The sequence below is a fragment of the Prorops nasuta genome, unplaced genomic scaffold (assembly GCF_024137725.1).
Source record: "Prorops nasuta isolate Cenicafe-Biocafe unplaced genomic scaffold, Cenicafe_Pnas_1.2 PNAS00001, whole genome shotgun sequence".
Classification (NCBI taxonomy): Eukaryota; Metazoa; Arthropoda; class Insecta; order Hymenoptera; family Bethylidae; genus Prorops; species Prorops nasuta.
This window is the reverse complement of record NW_027116798.1, coordinates 18,633,404-18,641,016: the sequence shown is the minus strand read 5'-3', so window position 1 is coordinate 18,641,016 and position 7,613 is coordinate 18,633,404.

Here is a 7,613-nt window from a genome sequence, read left to right as displayed (position 1 = left end):
GAGATTGCAACATATAGTAATTAATATAGATACAATTGTAAAAAGAAAACAAAAATTTTATTTTACATATATTAACTTTAAATAAAATCCCACAAAGTACTGTAAAATATCTTACATTTTATATTATATATCTAATTTGTCAGCTTCTTTATTTATTATTGTATTACCCAGTTTTTTGACTCGTTTATTTTATTATCCGTCTCAATTTTAACATAGTTTGAATCTCAACAATGACACTATAACCACATTGTTTAGTCCATTTCTTTATTTTAATTTTGAAAATCCACACAGCTCCATCCTCAGCACAGTGACATAGTAAACACATTACTATAATTTAATCTGAAATAAAATCCCACAAAGTACCACAAAATATATATATCTTACATTTTATATTATAAAATATATTGTTATACTTATCTAAAATGTTAAGTCCTTTATATACTTTTAAAAATTATTTTTATGTACAGTTTACAAATTTCGTCACTTTATTTATTCACTTACACCATCAGTATATCAGCTGTCAGTAAGATTAAAACTGTCACTTACTCTTTATTTCTTTACAATACTTTATTGTGGTATGATACAATACTACTAACATTTGTCTTGGCTCACGGACCATCCATTATGTATTTTGACATATTATGTGCTGCCATTTTTCATATAGTAATTAGAAATATCTATATTGCGGCCCCTCTACAGTCTCTACCCTCTGACGTATTTCTGCCGACCAGTAGTATCAGCAGCGACTATAGCGTAGTACCTAAAATAGTACTACGCTATAGGAGATGTCGCTTTTTGGTACTACGGTAGTACCGAAAGTACTACACTTGGCAACTCTGGGCCCAGCCCCCCGCTGTAGCCCCCCCCTGCAACCCGGCCTGTGAGGGTGGTGGTATATTTAAAAAATATGTTTAAAAAAAGTTGGATATTTTTGGGGCTGGTATTGCTGGAGGGTGGGGGGAGCGAGGTAGAGTTTTGTTCCTGCCTCTGTTACTGTAATAAAAAAATCCAGATACTGTGAACTAATGGTTCATACTTGTAAGGTGGTGCGGCCGAGCGGTCTAAGGCACTGGTATAAAAGAAACCAGTATAAAATCCCCCCCTTTTTTTTCTCTCTCTCAGGAGGGGAAATGCATTGCGCATTCCCTCGGCCTGAGATAGTAGTCGGCCGAGGGTTATGTGGGAGTCTCCCTGGGGACTTGCACCCCCAGGGTATAACCTCTAAACCCCCCCCCCCTGTCGGGCTCTGGGAAGCCAGCCGTGTCCACTCCGGATCTGGAGCAGTGCACTACACGGAGTGGACGCGACCTAGGGCTGACCAAGAGCCTTGACCGGGCGACAAGGCCCCTAGTCTCCGGGAATGAGGGTGACGGTAGAATCATCTTCCTCCTCCCGGACCCTAGCATCCTTGACGAGGAGCACCGCTCTCGAAAAGCACCTAAAGGCCTCCCAGTTATCCTGGGAGGCCGTTATGAGCGGCGCCAATGTACTCCCCTCCAAGGATGTAACACCCAGAGCTCTACATAGCTCTAGGCGTTCGGCCTCCCAGAGTGGGCAGCCGAAGAGTGTGTGCTCGGCAGGGTCAACAACTGCCGAACACCAGCAATGACTGCCCTCCCTTAACTTGAATCGCCATCGGTGATACATGAAACTACCATGCCCCAGAAGTATCTGGGAGACATGGTAGTCTGGCTCGCGAAATTCGCAAGCCATCCAATCACCGATGGCGGGTATCAAGGCGTGGGACCATCGATTCACTGGGTCGTGGTCCCACTCCTGCTGCCAAAGCTCTAACAAACGCTACCCCGAAGGTAGGGGGAATTCGCCAAGTGGGAGGAAGGGAGTTAAGAGTGGGAGTTAACAAAAGAGGGATGACCTGATCTCTCACTTGTCCACTCTCTTCTACACAGCTACATCCTCTAATTACTCTCATAAGGTAATATTCTATTTTATTTCACTCTAAACACATCATTCTCTTCTCCTCTTAATATCTTTCTATTCTTTAATATATCTTATTCTAAATACTAACAGCACATCTCTTCCTCTCTGAACATAACCTCCTAAACTCCAAACTCACTCACTCATTTTACTACCTACCCTCATTCCTATATAACAAGCTGGAACACTCTCTCTTGAACAACTACTTTTAATGAACTCACTTCCCAACCTCCTTTCTTTCTTAACTTTCCATTCACACTACTTAACTATATTCCTTTTTCACAGCTTTTCCAACTTTGCTGCTGCTCTTAGGACTGGTCTCCCCTGGGGACTCTAAAAGATTAACTCGACTCCTAACTATTGACTAATCGTTTAACATTACTCAGACCTGGTGACCAAGTTGCGTCATTGCGACTCTGACTCCTCAACCCTCCAACTACTAGAACAACTCAGCGTTTTATTTACTCTGTAATCCTTAATAAGGTAAATTTTATTCTCTATTTTTATTTTTTGACTTGTTTATAAAAAAAAAAAAAATCAAGCCTAAACCCTAATTTCCCTCTCAATATACTCTCTTACTTGTTCTCACCCTCAAACCCTTCCTAAAGGCACTATCTTTCCTAGGCCCTCACCCGCATTAGCTCTATACTCTCAGCCTTACTTACTCTCACTGAACACTTAACTCACCCCATAGAAATACAATACATAGTCAATTTGCTTCAACTATCCATCCTTATAGCCAGCCTCAAATCAAATTTACTCCATGCGTCACTCTAGTCTTATTACTAAACGAATAAAACACTTTTACTCCCTCCAATATCTTATTTAAACTTAACCAATACTTTATCAACAGTAGTTTAATCGTAAATTCTTCTTCACACCTACAATTAAGTAAACATTGTCTCCAACTTACTAACCTCTTCCTTTTCCTCCACGCTCCTGAAACCTACATATCTCTCACATTTTAACACTCAGACTCCCTACTATGCTTACTTCACTTCTTTTGCAGCTTTAACAAAACTCTCAGTTGGTTTTCTCACATCAACTTCTAATGACCTACCTGGAACTCCGAATAAAACTCTCTTACTTACTGACTGACTAATTAACCTACAATAAGAGTCTTCAACTACCTGCAATGGCTACCAATGATGCCGTCATAATTGGGCATTGCTATCTGAAGTCAACCTAAACTTCTTAATTTTTTAACCCAGTGGACCATAAGGCGTGCCTTATAGGAGTTACCCTCCTGTGTGAATTCGAGCTCCAAAACGCCAATCTGTACTCGATTATAATCTGGATACTTGAGTTTGGACTCTATGTGGGTGTTACTTAATGATGGAGACTATTTTGTGGTGATTCTGAGTTTGATAACCTCTGACGATACTGGTTGTGTTGATGTGGCTTTTGTAAATAGTTCTCTGATCTCTGAATTAACTGATATACGACACCACTGGAGAAATACATCTTTCTTTTCGATACATAAAGGTAAATCTTGTTTTTTCTTCCCCTAACTTGACAGGGAAAAGGATTAATAATCTCTATGAGCAAAGAACTCCCTTTGATTAAGTTCTATATATACTCTCCCCTATCGGTATCTTGCACATTTCTAAATTGCCCTCCCATTTCATACTTTACACACCCCTAAATACTTTAGCTCTTTACCATGCTTATTTCACCTCTTTTTACAGCTTTCATACAAATCTCAGCTTGGTTTTCGGATCATCCTTTATTAATAACAGGACCATACTTCTGCGCTCTCATATCAGCCTCTCACAACCTACTTGGAGCTCTGAATACAACTCTCTGACTGCCTAGTCTACCTACAAAGGGACTCTCCAACTACCTGCAATGGTCACCAATGGTACCGTCTCAAATGGGCATAGCAATTGGAAGTCAACCTAGACTTCTCAATTTTAAACTCAGTGGACCATAGTGCGTGCCTTGCAGGAGTCGCCCTCCTTGTGAATTCGAGCTCCGGAACGTCAACTACATTTGGCTACTCTTTGAATATATGAGTCAGACTCCACATAGGTTTTACTTAAAGGTTGAGACCATTCAATAGTGATTAAGCCTGATAACCTCTGATTATGCTGAGAGTGCTGATGTGGTTTTTGTAAATGGTTCTCTGATCCTTGGACTAATTGGCATATGGTATCATCGGGGTAATACATTTTTCTTCTTAACTCACAAAGGTAAATTTTGGCTCTTGCTCTCTTTAATTTGACTTAGAAAAGGATGAATAATTGCTATATTTAAACAAGGAACCCCTTCTGATTAAATTCTACACACACACTCCTCTATCTGTATCTATTTTACTCTTGTTTTCTTAAACTTTAGATTTTAACTCACTAATTTTGCTATATAACCAAAAGTGTCGATTAACAACTCTTTATACTGTTTTAATGCCTTTACTTATTTGAATTCAAAAAAAAAAAAAAATCCCAACCTAACACCTCTGTTAACTCTCCATACACCTACTCACACCAAGGTTAATTTCCTAACATTACAGACTCTTCCGTGATCCACCTTACTGAAACCGTGCCGACCTCTCACTTAATCGTCGTTTAAACCCCTCCTCTCTTTAACTAAACTACTCTTGTACTCATTCTGCTCCTTTTTCACAGCTTCTACAATAATGGTTTTACTGCTCTTCTCGTGATTAGCCTCTTTTAGGGATACTAAAAGATGAGCTTAATCTAAGTTAGCCTCTAACCATTGTCTGATTGAGCAATACACTACTTATGGGAACTGGAAACCTCTCTTCTGCCACTTTGAATCCTACAACCCCTAATACAACTGGGAAACACAATGCTGCGGTTCTTAGATCTTCTTTAAACATGGCTCTAGAGTCCTACATCTATTTCACGTTTCTTAGAGGTAAAATCTCTTATCCTTGTCTATAGTTATAATTCACTGGTAAATAAACCATGGTAAACCAAAAAGACAAATTTATTCACATATAAAACTCACTCCTCTCAATTCACATCGCACATTTGCATGTATATATATATATATATATATGTATTCCAAACTCTATTTCCACACAGTATAATTATCTTAAGGGTCTAAAACTTGATAATCCCCTCCCACTCGAATCATCTCCTCAAACCCTCATTCTCTTCCTCTTTCTCAGTAGCTCCTCTCCTAAAATCCAAACATTCCTGCAAATAGATGACTCATAAAACATACTTTATACCTTCTGATACCTAGAATCTTCCTCCCAATCAAGTTATTCACATCATACATCTCACTCCTTCTTTCACAGCTTTCGTTCTCCAGACTGGCCTCCTCTAGAGCTACTAAAGGATGAACCTAGTCTATTTAAGTCTCTAGCTCCTCACTGATTGCGTAACACTACCCATACCTGGTAATTAGGTCTTATCTACGGCGACTGAATTTCATCATCTCTCAATCTATGGAAATGACTTAGCACTATTAAGTACTGCTCTTCGGTTCTTCATACTGACCTATGCATTACATCATCACCGGAGCACTACCCTTGCACTGCAATCTCACAAGGTATACTCCTATTCTCTGCTTTTCTCAAAGAAACATACCACCCACCTTCCTAAAATAGCTAGCCTTAATTTAGACCTACTCTCCTCCACCACACCACTCCAATCTTTTTACTAGATGGCCAAAACTTTTCTCCCTCTCCTATTGCTTCCTATATTTGACTTATAACCTGATTATAATTAATTAATTCTTTCTTAACCGATTTTCAATTATAGTTTAGTATAAATCGTAAATAAATAAAACTTCCTTATTCACACCAGCTCTTTATTGTTCTGCACATCTCTAAAATTACCCTCCTATCACACTCTCTTACACACCTCTCACATCTAAGCACTCTAGTTTTCTACCACGCTTATCTCACTTCTTCTTTGCAGCATCCAGGATAATCTCAGCTTGGTTTTTGGGTCACCTTCTATTAATAAAAAGACCATACTTATTTTAACCTTCCAAGCTCTCCTATCAATCTCTCACGGTCTATCTGGAGCTCTAAATACAACTCTCTGACTGCCTAGTCTACCTATTAAGGGATTCTCCAACTACCTGCAATGGTCACCAATGGTACCGTCTTAAATGGGCATTGCAATTGGAAGTCAACCTAGACTTCTCAATTTTAAACTCAATGGGCCATAGTGCGTGCCTTGCGGGAGTCGCCCTTCTGTGAATTCGAGCTCCAGAACAACAACTTCACTTGGCTACACTCTGAATACATGAATCAGACTCCAACTGTTAGTCTACTATACTATACGGGTTTTACTTAATGGCTGAGACTATTTTATGATGACTTTGAGACTGATAACCTTTGATAATACTGGATGTGCTGATGCGGCTTTGTGAATGGTTCTCTGATCCTTAATTAACTTGGTACAAGGTATCACAGGAGTAATACATCTATCTTCTCGACTTATAAAGGTAATTTGGTTTTTTGTTTATTTCTGTTTTTGCTCCCCCCCTCTTTAACTTGACAGAGAGAAAGCTTAATCACTGCCATGCTTAAACATTGAACAAGGAACTCTCTTCCTCTAATGAATACTGTTCGAGATCGGGAGGAGCAAAAATGCTGAGAAGTAGATTCCACATTTTCTGCGATATCTCCCTATCTCTATTGCGTTCACCGGGGACGGCTATACCAACAGCGTATAGCCGCTACCTCTATCTCACTCTATCTCTCACCGCGGCGCGCTTGCGCGTCTACTGGCCCTGGTGCGTCGCGGCCGCGGCACAGCTTGCGCGCCTGGCCACTAGGTGACCAGCGCCACGAGCAGCTCTCTCGCTGGCAAGTTTCGTGCCGCGGAACTATATAGATGGGTCCTTGATAAGGACTCATCGCACCCCAAACTCGCTCGACAGCCTGCGTAGCAGCAGCAACAGCAGCAGTTTCCGAAGCCTTCATCGGCACTTTTTGACGCCTCATCGGCAGCGCCTCCACGGCCATCTAAGAGCGCCTCCACTGGCGAACTCATTGGGAGCATACTTTGGTAAGTATCACCCACTACCCACTGCCTACCAAGAGGGGACTTCCCCTCTGCGGCATTTCCTCCCTCCTAAAGGGAGATTTCTCCGGGGACTTCCCGGGAGGAATTAAACCCTCTCCTTCCCCTCCACACTGCCTCCGAGGACTACCTCGGACCCAGTGTTCCGACCCTCACATCCAGGGCTCTCGATAGAGTCGGGTAACGGGAGGGGTAGAATTCACCCTAGGGGTTGGGGTGGCTCGGAGCCACTATAGCTTGTGGAGCGGTAGGCTGCAGGGTAAGGGGACTTCCCCTTCCCTAACACCTCTTCTCCACCTTTGCCTTTCTCCTCGGCTGGAGATTTTGCTGGGGAACAACCCAGGGAAATTGTCCAGTCCCGAGGAGGCTTAAGTCCGCGTACCTCCTGGGGAATTTTGAGTCTTGGGGTTCTAGGGAATCTTCTGCGAAAAGAAATTCCCTAGAATTTAACGGCAGCAAATTCCCTAGGCCTTCGCCATTGTAAATATCGCGGTTTTTCTTGTACATAAAAATACTTTGTAAACGTTTGTATATTTTTTATTTATTTGAATAAAAAACACTTTTACCTATTACCTCGGCCTTAAATATTTTATTCTAGAATAAGACCTTCCTTTCTGACCACAGGTTCGGATCCAACTTGGGGCACTGTTTCGCACAAATACTATTCGC